The following is a 13693-nucleotide window of genomic DNA, read 5'->3' as shown; positions in this document are numbered from 1 at the left end:
GCTGGAATATTTCCAATGAAGTCAATGAGGTCTGAATCTGCCCTTTAGCATGAAAAGTTTTTCAGAGTGAAGATGAGAAAAGATATCTTTTTAGTACAATAATTCAAATCCAATTCTAATGAAATCCATGCATTATGAGACATAATAACCGGTTTGTCATTTCCTGCACATACATCTAATTTGTCTCCAAACAGAGAAGTTCTTGATTTTCCCATTATCATTATACTTTCCGGGCTAGAATCCTCTGCAAATTTTATTAATATACTTCTATCTTGTTCATGAGGCTGTTAAATAAGACAGAAACACCACTCCCTGAAGATCGTATGACCTCCTCTTATCTGAGACAGTGCTCTTGAAAGTAATTTAACATTTTAGCTGTTTTATGCAAATTACTTGGGGAAAATGAATCAATCTAGTATATCTTTTGCAACATGCTACTCTGAAATAGTTTTTTACATGAGGTTTCAATAACGGCACTTTTCTGGAGACTCTGAAACAAAACTAGTGATAGACTGTGTTCAGGGACTGAAAATCAAGAAATGTGATTCCATTCATTTAGCCTTGAGTCAAGACAATAAATAGTTTTGTGTTCCACTAACTGGCAGATGTTAATTATCATAAGAAAGCTGGAATGATTGTGTCAACAACTTCAGCCATCAGGAAAGATTCTTTTGCTTATCTTAAGCTTTACATAGAATTCTCCCTGCACTTTTTGGGCTTATTCATTCCACCCTCCATCTCTCTGCCTCTGCCCAGTGATAATATATTACTTATCTGTTGAGGAAAATTCTAACTTTGAAAGTTTATGTCCTTAGAATTGTTCCCATCTTGAAGGCACCACATGATTCTGCTGATAGAGAAGCTTGGGAAACAGATCACATATTAGTGTCTAAGATATACTGAAAAAGTAGCAGGTAATTGGGGTTCAATCCAGTGGTATAATTGCTAAGGTCACAGAAGGGATGTGGTGGGGCTGCGGGCTAAACCGCAGAAGCCTTTGTGTGCTGCAGGGTCAGAAGGCCAGCAGTCATAAGATCGAATCCACGCAGTGGAGTGAGCTCCCGTCGCTTTGTCCCAGCTCCTCGCCAGCCTAGCAGTTCAAAACCATGTAAATGCAAGTAGATAAATAGGTACCATGGTCATGGAAGAACTGATTGGTTCAAAATTGGGAAAGGAGTACAACAAGGCTGTATATTGTCCCCCTGCTTATTTAACTTATATGCAGAATACATCATGCGGAAGGCTGGACTGGATGAAACCCAAGCCAGAATTAAGATTGCCGGAAGAAATATCAACAACCTCGGATATGCAGATGATACCACTCTGATGGCAGAAAGTGAGGAAGAATTAAAGAACCTTGTAATGAGAGTGAAAGAGGAGAGTGCAAAAAATGGTCTAAAACTCAACATCAAAAAAAACTAAGATCATGGCCACTGGTCCCATCACCTCCTGGCAAATAGAAGGGGAAGACATGGAGGCAGTGACAGATTTTATTTTCCTGGGCTCCATGATCAATGCAGATGGAGACAGCAGCCACGAAATTAAAAGACGCCTGCTTCTGGGGAGGAAAGCGATGACAAATCTTGACAGCATCTTAAAAAGCAGAGACATCACCTTGCCAACAAAAGTCCGAATAGTCAAAGCTATGGTTTTTCCTGTTGTGATGTATGGAAGTGAGAGCTGGACCATAAAGAAAGCTGACCGCCGAAGAATTGATGCCTTTGAATTGTGGTGCTGGAGGAGGCTCTTGAGAATCCCCTGGACTGCAAGGAGAACAAACCTATCAGTTCTAAAGGAAATCAACCCTGAGTGCTCACTGGAAGGACAGATCCTAAAGCTGAGGCTCCAGTACTTTGGCCATCTCATGAGAAGAAAAGAGTCCTTGGAGAAAACCTTGATGTTAGGAAGGTGTGACGGCAAGCGGAGAAGGGGACGACCGAGGATGAGATGGCTGGACAGTGTCATCGAAGCAACCAACATGAATTTGACACAACTCCGGGAGGCAGTGGAAGATAGGAGGGCCTGCCGTGCTCTGGTCCATGGGGTCACGAAGAGTCGGACACGACTAAACGACTAAACACACACACACAAATAGGTACCATCTTGGTGGGAAAGTAAACAGCATTCCGTGTCGAGTCGTGCTGGCCACGTGACAACGGAAACTGTCTTCAGACAAATGCTGGTTCTACGGCTTGGAAACGGGGATGAGCACCGCCCCCTAGAGTCAAACACGACTGACTATAATGTCAAGGGGAACTTTTACCTAAGGTGGGCAACGTTTTTGATTCTGAGGGTTACATGTAGTGAGGGGTAGTGTATTGGAAGTGATATGCTCTCATTCCCCCCCTCTTTTTCCTGCACTCACTTAATATTTGAGGTGCAAGCAATTATACAAGTTTCACATTGCAACTGAATGTTTCTGTGCCCCCACCCATCCCAAACTGGCAGCAGAGAAAAGAAGGTAAGTATTCAGTTGTAGAAGCTATGGCTTCACAAAAGGACAGGTAAATTTTACCCCAAGCTCTAGAAATTGATTTCTGACCTGTCTTGTATAAACACATGTACACAGTGCAACTTGAACCGTGTGCTTGCAAAGTTCAGGAAATAATGTCATCTTTTATTGTTCTGTGGAGGTGTCTAATTCAAAGCTTTTGCCTTGCCACTCGGGTGTTTCTGCATGCCTGTCGCACCTTGGCCTCTTCTTCCCAGTCTTTCCAATTTTTAGGCAGCTCAAGGTTAAACGAATACTGAGGGTGAAATATTATAACAAGAGAGGAAGCCAAAAAGTGAAGTAATGGGGATCTATTTCCCAGAGCTTTCTTTGGTCCTCGTAAAATGAACCAACATGGCATCCCTGTTTAAAGCTTAAAGAGCAACAGAGCTTTTGCTAATCAAATACTATCTCTTAAACTACAAGGTCTTTTTAGCCCTGTCCTCAGGCCAGAAAAAGTGTGTTCCTGACTCATCACCTTCATTGAAAGAACAGCCAGTTTATCATTTTTTTATATACGAAGAACAAAAGTTGAGGATTTGGAACACCCTCCCTCCCTCTCTCCCCCCTCCTCTCTCTCTCTCTCTCTCTCTCTCTCTCTCTCTCTCTCTCTCTCTCTCTCTCTCACACACACACACACACACACACACACACACACACACACACACACACACACACACACACACACACACACACACACACACACACACACACACAGAGAGAGAGGGGGGGGGGAGAGTGAGCAAGCAAGCAAGGCCGAGCCCTCTGAAATATATTCCTGTCAAATTCGGGCCTTAACAAACCTCTCTTCCTATTATACATAGAAGGTGAGATCATTCACCAGTGATTCATAAGCACTGGGAGGTTAGGAGAATACTGAGCTTTGACCTCAATTTGTCCTTTTTTTGCTCCAAGTGCTTTTTGACAGCTTTTTAGAATTTTTTCGTTTTTTTCCTTTCACCTTCCTTAAACCAACTGTCTAGTATTTTGGCTCAGAGGATTTGTGGTACTAAAACCGGGCCTTGCCTTCACCAGCTACTCAGAGCTTTGGTATTTTTGTGGGTGTGGTGACATTTTGGGTAGTGGTTCTGAGTGCCTAGCCTTGCGGATTGCTGCACTCCATTGAAGCGCTGTCCAGTCTGAGTAGACTGCAGTGTTGAGAGGCACTGAAGACAGGCAGGTTCCCTAGTCATCATCACATTTGACTCTCCTGAGCTCACCCACTTCACTGGGGTAGTGTTTCTCAGTGGCTAGAGTGGGACTCTCTGAACCCAGTAGTCTGTCACAAGCATTACCTGTGCGCCTACAAATTTTGTCAATGGCCTTATAAAAGAACTGCTCTTTCTGTCTTTCCCGTGTCAGTTCTGTGGCCCGGATCTTGCCTAATTCCAAAAGGAGAATGTTATCCTACCAACTTTCACCACTCTGTTTCTGTTCAGTAGTTTGATCCCCTAGCCTCCCTGCTTTTCATTCAAATGCCAGAAAGACCAAAAAGGAAAAAAAAAAGTCTACCATGTCATTACTTTGAAACTCAGACTTCTCTCTTTGAAGTTTTAAATAAGTGTATTTTAAGAGCGGATGGAATAGTATATCATAACCCAGTTTGACAGTATGTAAAACCTGTTCAGCATCTTCAAAAGAATGAAAATGAGAGAAGCATAATCCTGGAATTAATATTCTTTATGTCATAAGCCACTTATATGAGTCCTGACTCATAGATTAATAATTTCTCAGCAGTGTAATTCTGTCATTGTACAAGATTGATACCTGAGGCTATATATCAACACACGTGTACTCCCACAACAACTGTCCCCACAACATACACACAAACACATTTACTCTTCTCTGAAAAGGAAATGTTGCGTACTGGTGAGAGTGATGGAGTACAGCTGGGGAGACGCAGCTCCGGATCCTAAGGCAGCTGTAAAGTTCCCAATGTAACCTTAGGTCAGTCATTATCTCTTGGTTTTGCATACCCAGCTTTACAAGTCAGTGCAGTGCTCTATGGGTCTGCACAAAAAAATTAGTCTCAAATGGGTTTTACACTGCCATGTGTAGGAATTACCTTCTCTGGTGTGTAAATTTTAGAGAATGAATTGATTAACTTATTCAATGTGTACGTGGGAGCAACAGCTGTAAAGACAAAATTCCCTGTGTCACAGCAGGCACTGTGTTAGAAGACGCATTTCATCTTTTAGGAGAGAGAAAGGGACATCTTCTATGATAGTACCTTCTGTCTTCAGTTTTCACAAATGCAATTATTCAAAACAAACTTTAAGAAGTTTTGAAATCTTCCAGCTTATTAACTGGGTCACCTCTTCAATCAATCAAAATGTTGTGACATGACTAATCAAGCCAGGTAATTGACTAAATGTAGCAGCCCTACTTCTAATCCTTAATTATACGCACTAAGACAAGGAATTTAAGGCACAGGTGCTCCATGCTGGATCAGAATAATGCATGCATAGGCATAAAGGATCACACTTTCTGGATACATTCCTGCTCACTTAAGACCTAGTCATGTGGCCTCTCAACCATTACTTGGTATTATCTTCAGGATTTAGGGAAGTAACTCTTCTGGACTGCAAATCCAGAATCCTTCAACCAGCATAGCCAGTGGCCAACGTGCCTGGAAAATTCTGGGAGCTGCAGTCCAGTTACTTTCACAAACTCTGGTTCTCATCAAGAGGCCAGAAGCTGATCATTGACCAGAAGAACATGGACTGCCAGCATATTGATATTATCATTTTATGTGCATACAGATTATAGAGGACTGACAAAAGAATGTTAAATTGCACAACTTCTACCCTAGACTTGGATATTAAATGTTAGTTAGTTAGTTAGTTAGTTAGTTAGTTAGTTAGTTAGTTAGTTAGTTAGTTAGTTAGTTGTTATTTCAGCTACGGCTGCTGTTGCATTTTAAGAGGGACATCTGGAGCAAATAGTGGGAGTTAATAGGAAGAGATGGGAGGAAGAGGAAATAATCTTGTCATTGTACTGAACTCTGTTTTTATATGATCGAACTCCTGCAGAAATCTTAGCAGAAGACTGCTTGCAGTGAAGATCCGGAATGCATTGTACAAGACAGTTGTATTGTCTAATATGGGTGGCTATACCTGGGGGTTTCTATTGCAAGATGAATAACAAAGGATCAAATCTAGCATTGATTTTACCCAAAGCAGGCTAACAGACATGAATGGGACTTGTTAGTATATGTACCATATTTTTTGCTCCATAAGACGCACTTTTTCCCCTCCAAAAGGGGGGTAGAAAGTCTGTGCGTCTTATGGAGTGAAGGTGGTGACTTTGCCCCCACTGGCCCCGTGGGGGGAGCGTCGCAAGGGTCCGAGGGAGCCTTCCAGGACCCTTGCGATGCTCCCCCACCCCCCACGGGGTCAGCGGGGGCGAAATCGCCAGCTCCCAGGACCTTTTGAGAGGCTTGAAAACCTCTCAAAAGGTCCTGGAAGGTCGCTATTTCACCCGCGCTTGCCCTGTGGGGGGTGGGGGTAGCATGGAAAGGGTCTGGAAGGCCCCCTCGGACCCTTGTGATGCTCCCCCACCCCCCCACAGGGCCAGCGCAGGGTAAATCGCCAGCTCCCAGGACCTTTTGAGAGGCTTGAAAACCTCTCAAAAGGTCCTGGAAGGTCACTATTTCGCCCATGTTCGCCCTGTGGGGGGGTAGCGTGGCAAGGGTCTGGAAGGCCCCCTCGGACCCTTGCCACGCTACCCCCCCACGGGGCCAGCGTGGGCGAAATCGCCACCTTCTGGGGCTCTTTTGAAGCTTCCCAAGCCTTAAAAGAGCCCCAGAAGGTGGCGATTTTGCCCCCTCTGACCCCCGGGGGCCAGGGTGAGTCTCTAAAGGGTCCTGGAACACACTCTAGGACCCTTTGGAGGCTCACCCTGCCCCCCCACCGGGCTAGAGGGGGTGAAATTGCTACCTTCTGAGGGCTCTTCTGAAGCTTTCCAAGCCTCAAAAGAGCCCCAGAAGGTGGTGATTTTGCCCCCTCTGGCCTTCAGGGGGCTGGGGGAGCCTCCAAAGGTCCTGGGTTGCATTCCATAAGACGGACCTCTCCATAAGGCTCACCAATTTTTAGGAGAAGAAAACAGATTTTTTTTCCTGTTTTCTTCTCCTAAAAATTTGTTGCGTCTTATGGAGAGGTGCGTCTTATGCAGCGAAAAATACGGTAATTTCATTAAGAAACAAGGTTTTTCCTTGCAAACCTATCATTTTCATAGGAGCAAACTAATGACAGATGTCAGGGCTAATTTGCTGTGTAAACCTGCCATCCTGACAACAACTTGCAGGTATACTAATTTTGGTTCCCCAACAATTCACTTACTTATGCCTTCTATATCAGAAATGGAACCATCCTTGCTATTCTTCATATTTTCAAGCCTCAGACTAGGTCATCTAACCAGCAATTGTGATCTTAGAAGAGGTAGCCGTATTACAGTAGTTTGTGCTAGCATATCAGGCAAAAACATAAGAAAATTAAAAAATAAATAAAAATAAATAAAAAGATGTGGCACCTTAAAGACTAACTGCTATATTTTAGTAAAATCTCTATATTTAGTGTAAACACTACAGTACTGTATCTGTAAACAGCAATTGTGATGGACATGATGGGAGCTGTCCAGAGGGTACCAGCTGAGGAGATGGTGTGTTTGTCTAGGGCAGTGGTTTCCAAATTTTTTTGAGTCTCAGCCACCTTTTACAATAGCCAAGTAACCAGCAACCCCCTGCATGCTTGCGCAAAAAGGCATTTTAAATAGGGTAGAGTCATCCCCTCTCAGAAAGTAGAGGCTTCTTTCTCTCCAAAATGGCTTGTTTCTCATACATACTGCACATATAAACACTCACTTTAATATCCAAAAGGTCAAGGCAGTAATTATCTAACAAGGGTGGTGACACATATATGGTGACCCCCCCAAAAAAACACTCTGCAAACCCTTTGGGGGTCATGACCCCCAGGCTGGGAAACACTGTTCTATGGGCTTTTAAATAACGCCCTTCAAAATGTTATAAATTGCCAGGGTTACCTTGGGGGGGGGGGGATGAGACAAACCAGTCAGAAGATTTTATTGAAGTGGCAACAGAGCTATAAATGTTATCTTTTTCATTAATATTTAGTAATGAAGTTTTTTTTTTCCATAACAGAGGTGACTTATCTGAAAAAAATGTGTGCTGGACAGCACAGTGTAGGACAGTACAGATGCAGACAATGCATTTTTAAAAGACTTCCAGAGTAGACTTTAAATTCTTGATATTTCTGTCACTACTTTTTCTCTCTGGCAAGAACTCTCATGGGCTATTATTATGAAATATTTACATCTCTAAACACACTGTCAGTTTATTCGGTGGGTTACAGAAACAAAGCTAAAATGTACATTTTTTCCCCTCCACTGAGACTTTAAACAACATGAGATACATGCAGAAGCACAGAAAAGAGATGAATAAGATATGTTAGAACAGTTTAAGGAAGTGAGATGCAAAAGCAGAAAAAAAAAGTGGTGGAAGATGCATTGCCTGTCATGAGGAGGAAAGAGGAAGGAGACAAGGCAGAGGAGATTGACTATCTGTTGCACATCAACAGGAAGAAAAAAAGGGTAGGCTACAATTTTATATATACCTGGGACTGCTTTCAAGTAAATATGTGTAGACTCCACTGTAAGATAAAGATGAGGATCTCGTCAGTGGTGGGATGCAAGACGAGTGAAGCCTCATATAAGATAATTCTAACCATCTTCTACAGGAACATTATACATGTCGAGTTGATAACCCACAAACTGCAAATCAATTTTTAGACAGAATTATTCATATATGTTTCAGGATGGGCACCATCGTTAGTACTGTAGATCCTGCTTTTTGTAGCTTTGGTACTTGATTTGGTACAATTGTGGTAGATCCCACCACCACTACCACCCCAATCTGTAGAGCCTGTGGATTTGGACAGGTTTTGTGGAAAAGTGAGACCTGTGACCTGTTTTCACCTCTTGTCCCTCCCGGTAAAAAGTTCTAGAGAAGGGCTGGCTGTGTAGGGCAGGAGAATCGTTAATGCCTTTGTATGAATGGAAATAAAATGCCCTACAGACGTATAGATAAGGTATTTGACTTTGTTTTGAAAGCCCTCCCTGAATTGTAATATATTGGATGATTTCCGACCAGTCTGTTAATAGTCTCCTCTAAAGCAAATTATTGAAACCATGGAAGCATGTCAACTCCTGGCCTTTCTGGATGGACCCACTATATCCACTTCAATCTGATTTCAGTCCTATGTATAGGAAAAAAGGTGGCTGGATAGCTCAGTGGTTTAGGTATCAGGCTGCAGAGCCAGAAGCTGGGAGTTTGATTTCCCACTGTGCCTTCTAGGAGAAGAGCCAGCATCTGTAGTCACAGGCAAATTCTCTGCACATTCTCAGCGCCCCCTTCCCCCAAAGAAGGGAATGTAAACAACTTCTGTACATTCTCTACCTTGAATACCCCAGAAAGGTTCACCGTGAATCAGAATTGTATTTTTTTTCTTAAACTACAACATAAACATAAAATATATAAGCCAAAATACAAATCAACTGTGTCATGAATCAGAATTGATTTGATGGCACAGAATTTGTATTATTATAGGACAAAACCCAGGAACTAGACAGAAGGCATTTTCTCTACAGGACAAGTCCTACATGTTGCTTTCTGCTGATCTCTTATTGGTATGTGATCTGGTCTTCTCTAGAACACCTGGCTCAGATGAGAATGAATTGCCTTTTTCTTGCAGAGGCAATTCCAAAATATGATGAGAAGAAACTAGTACTGTTCCACACTTTGCTCATTGACTTACTTCAGGATTCCCTTTTGTATTCTGTGCTTTTGATCTTGAAACAGCTGGTCAGGTTTTTTGGAGATTGGTGCCACTATTGTGTGAACAACACCCAACTCTTTATCTCTACTCTATCAAAGCCAAGGAAGACGTTCATGTTCTGAATGAATGTGTTGTTTCAGTTATGGACTGGAAGAGAGCAAACTGAAACTTAACAGGCAAGACAAATATACTGTTGGTCAGTAGAAAGGCAGAACAAGGAATTAGCCTACTCAAGATAAGACTGCATGTACACACCCTTGAGGAATGAGGACTGTAGTTTGAGAGTCATCCTGGATTCAGTCTTAGACCTCCTAATTACATTTCTCGTCTTTGTTGGATTTGTTCAAACAGTATCAGAGGATGAGGAGAAATGGTAAAGATAATAATAGTCAAGATAAAAGAGGAACGTTTTTATGAAAAATAGAATCAGAGTGTGGTGTGATACCAAAACTGGGTGCACACAAGAAGGCTTCATTTGCATTGGTATATAAAAAAACCCCTGAACATTAAGCTTAACTTATAAGTACAAATCTTAGGGCATCAAGACCCTTTTCCTCCTGATGTTTCTATACTTATTGTAGTTTTGGCAGCCAGTTAACTGCATGGTTTTATAGAGAGATTTATATGGTTTAGTTTTGGATTTTGAAAGTATTTGTGGAGAACCTTTCAGCCAAGATTGCAGTACCTCTATGACAGGAGACATGGTGAATTAGCACTGATTTAGTATTATGGATATACTTGAGGTAATCAAGTCCAAAATTACAACTGTGTGTTTCTACTAGGTCCTCCTGTTTTTGTCAGAATCAGGAAGGCTCTCTTTCTCCTGTAGCCTCCCATGTACCCTAAAACCCTTCTCCAGGAAAGCCTCTGTAGTCAGTCTTTTGGCACTACGGAGGGCTGTAACAACAGGGGAGGGAGGAAAAGTCTCAGTTCCAATGGCTTTGGATACCAAAGTATATTGTTGGATCTTATATAGGAAATTTTGATTGTCATAACCATAAAACATTGATTAAAAAGAACACAAAGAAATACCAATGCAGGGAGGCAGGGCTCAGAGAAATACAGGGCATATCTTTGTGGCTTTGACAAAGTCATAGTACATACAGGGTGAAAACTGATCCCCCCCCCCCAGCAAGGCACTTCGTGTTTGTACATTCTCTGCATCTCATTCCAGCCTAGTTTGAAATGGCCTAGTATTTCCTTCCACAGCCCCCTTCCAAATTGTTTCCAAGCATATCAGGAAAGCTTCCTAAGTGCTCTTGCTTGGCATCATCAACTCTACCCCAGCACCGCAAAATCATCTTATGTCTATGCACAGATGTTGAAATGAGCCTGGACAATTATGCACTTCATGGTAGATTTGCTCATAGCTGGGAATGTCTCTGTATTCAGTTGTTCCAGATGACTGAATCAGCAATGATTTTTTTTTCTTGTATGGATAACAATCAGAAGAAAGAGCAAAGCAAACAGACAAACCCGTGATCTGCTTGATAACATTTTTAAGATTTTGGTTTGAGCGCTGCATTTTTAAAAATCTTTTGAGAAAACACCTATTTTGACTAAACAAATTTTTAGCTATGCATTTGCTTCACATTTTTATATCAGTCATAGGAAAAACTATGACTCTACCACCTAAATATAATATCTAATGGTGATACCTATTACCTGTGGTTTCAAAACATTTTATTATTTAGAGTTGCATTTGGGAAAGAGATGGTCATGATCACAACTGGAATGAACCATTTCTCAATTTCTCACCCTTTGATTCCAGATATATGGCATTCTATGTACACGTTTCAAGGATGTAAGCTACCTTACATTTGCTATTCATTTTGAGGAAAAAATCGCTCAGATTCGCAGTGGGCTGGACTCCACTGTTACTGCAAAATCGGAAGATGTGTCCAGTGTGCCGTGCTTAGGTCAAACTTTAATGGATGAGTTTCAATTGTTGAGACCCGAGGATGTGGACAGGGTGCTTGGATCTGTCCGTTCTACCACCACGCCGCTCGACCCTTGCCCATCTTGGCTAATTGGAAGATCTGCCAGGGGGGTTCGCACTTGGGTCCAGGAGGCCGTGAACGCCTCTCTGAGAGAGGGAGTGGTCCCTACCGCCTTGAAAGAGGCGGTAATTCGACCACTCCTTAAAAAGCCTAACCTGGACCCAAGGCTGGTGGTCAACTACCGACCAGTGGCGAACCTCCCTTATTTGGGCAAGGTGTTGGAGCGGGTTGTGGCCGGGCAACTCCAGGCGCTGCTGGATGAAACGGATTTTCTGGATCCATTTCAATCGGGTTTCAGGCCGGGTTTTGGTACAGAGACAGCCTTGGTCGCCCTGTATGATGACCTTTGCCGGGAGAGAGACAGGGGGAGTGTGACCCTGTTGATACTCCTGGACCTCTCAGCGGCTTTTGACACCATCGACCATGGTGTCCTTCTGGATAGGCTGGCTGGGTTAGGAGTTGGGGGCACTGTTTTACGGTGGTTCCGCTCCTTCCTAGCTGACCGTATCCAGAGGGTGGTGCTGGGGGACAGTTGCTCTGCCCCATGGCATTTATGTCATGGGGTTCCTCAGGGCTCGATACTGTCCCCCATGCTGTTTAACATCTACATGAAACCGCTGGGAGAGGTCATCAGGAGGTTTGGGCTGAGGAGTCAGCAATATGCTGACGACACTCAGCTCTACCTCTCATTTTCCACCAATCCAGGTGAGGCGGTTTCTGTGCTGAACTCGTGTCTGGACCTGATAATGGACTGGATGAGGGTTAATAAATTGAAACTCAATCCAGACAAGACGGAAGTGCTGTTAGTGGGTGCTTCGCCGGACAGGTTGGAGGGCCACTTCCCTGTCCTGAATGGGGTTACACTCCCCCTAAGGGACAGGGTCCGCAGCTTGGGGGTGCTCCTGGACCCCAGTCTAACACTGGAAGCCCAGGTGGACTCGGTGGCCAGGGGCGCCTTCCTCCAGCTGCGGAAACTATACCAGCTACGGCCCTACCTGGAGGAGCGGAGTCTCATGACAGTTACACATGCACTGGTAACATCTCGTATTGATTATTGCAATGCGCTCTACGTGGGGCTGCCTTTGAAGACGGTCCGGCGACTGCAACTGGTCCAGAATCGAGCTGCGCGGCTGGTGAGTGGTGGGGCCGCCAGAGAGCACATCAAGCCGATTCTGTATAATTTACACTGGTTACCAGTTGCTGTCCGGGCCCAATTCAAAGTGCTTGTTTTGACATATAAAGCCCTAAACGGCTTGGGCCCTGGATACCTGAAGGACCGCCTCCTTCCATATGAGCCTACCAGGCTGTTAAGATCTAGCCAGGGGGCCCTTTTGAAAGAGCTATCCCTCAAGGAGGTAAGAGGGATGGCTTGTAGACAAAGGGCCTTCTCGGCAGCTGCCCCCAGACTATGGAACGCCCTCCCAACTGAAATTCGCCTGGCGCCGACACTGATGATATTTCGGCGCCAGGTCAAAACCTTCCTGTTCCAGAAGGCTTTTAATTGAAATAACATTAACTGTGGGTCTTAATGATGGCAATTTTAATTGTATTTTTAATTGTATTTTAATTGTATTTTAACTGTATTTTGATCATTTTATTTTATCGCATTGAATTTTAATTGTTGTAAGCCGCCCAGAGACCTTTGGGTAGAGTGGGCGGCATATAAATTAAATAAATAAATAAATAAATAAAATAAATAAAGCAAATTTGTGGGGACAATGAACATTTACCGTGAATGAGTTTCAGGCTGTGCAATCTGAGCCACAGACGAGCTGTCGCTGGTGCAATTGCAGATTCTGCTCAAGTAGGCACCATTAAGAGTGGCGTAGTCAACTCCCTATATAAACTGAGATCCTGAAGTCAAGAAACATGCTCCTGGTCTTGTGGAAATACATGGGCAATTAGCAGTTGACAGATCTTTGGAATTTTTTTAAGTGTTATTTTCCAATAAAACGTTTGCCTGATATGCAGAGGAACTGGATTTACTTGGACTAAGGTAAAGGTAAAGGTTCCCCTTGACAATTTTTGTCCAGTCGTGTTCGACTCTAGGGGGCGGTGCTCATCCCCGTTTCCAAGCCATAGAGCCAGCGTTTTTGTCCGAAGACAATCTTCCGTGGTCACATGGCCAGTGCGACTTAGACACGGAACGCTGTTACCTTCCCACCGAGGTGGTCCCTATTTATCTACTCGCATTTGCATGCTTTCGAACCGCTAGGTTGGCGGGAGCTGGGACAAGCGACGGGCGCTCACTCCGTCATGTGGATTCGATCTTACGACTGCTTGGTCTTCTGACCCTGCAGCACAGGCTTCTGCGGTTTAGCTCGCAGCGCCACCACATCCCATTTACTTGG

The 13693-nt window shown here is 43.6% G+C and overlaps 1 protein-coding gene across 20 annotated transcripts in view; it reads right to left on the bottom strand.

Moving 5' to 3' along the window:
- Nucleotides 1-13693, bottom strand: part of KHDRBS2 (KH RNA binding domain containing, signal transduction associated 2) — a 520773-nt gene that overhangs the window by 489651 nt on the left and 17429 nt on the right. The window lies entirely within an intron of this gene.

Source organism: Pogona vitticeps, chromosome 1 (genome assembly GCF_051106095.1).
Source record: "Pogona vitticeps strain Pit_001003342236 chromosome 1, PviZW2.1, whole genome shotgun sequence".
Lineage (NCBI taxonomy): Eukaryota > Metazoa > Chordata > Lepidosauria > Squamata > Agamidae > Pogona > Pogona vitticeps.
This window is presented reverse-complemented; position numbering and strand designations above follow the sequence as displayed.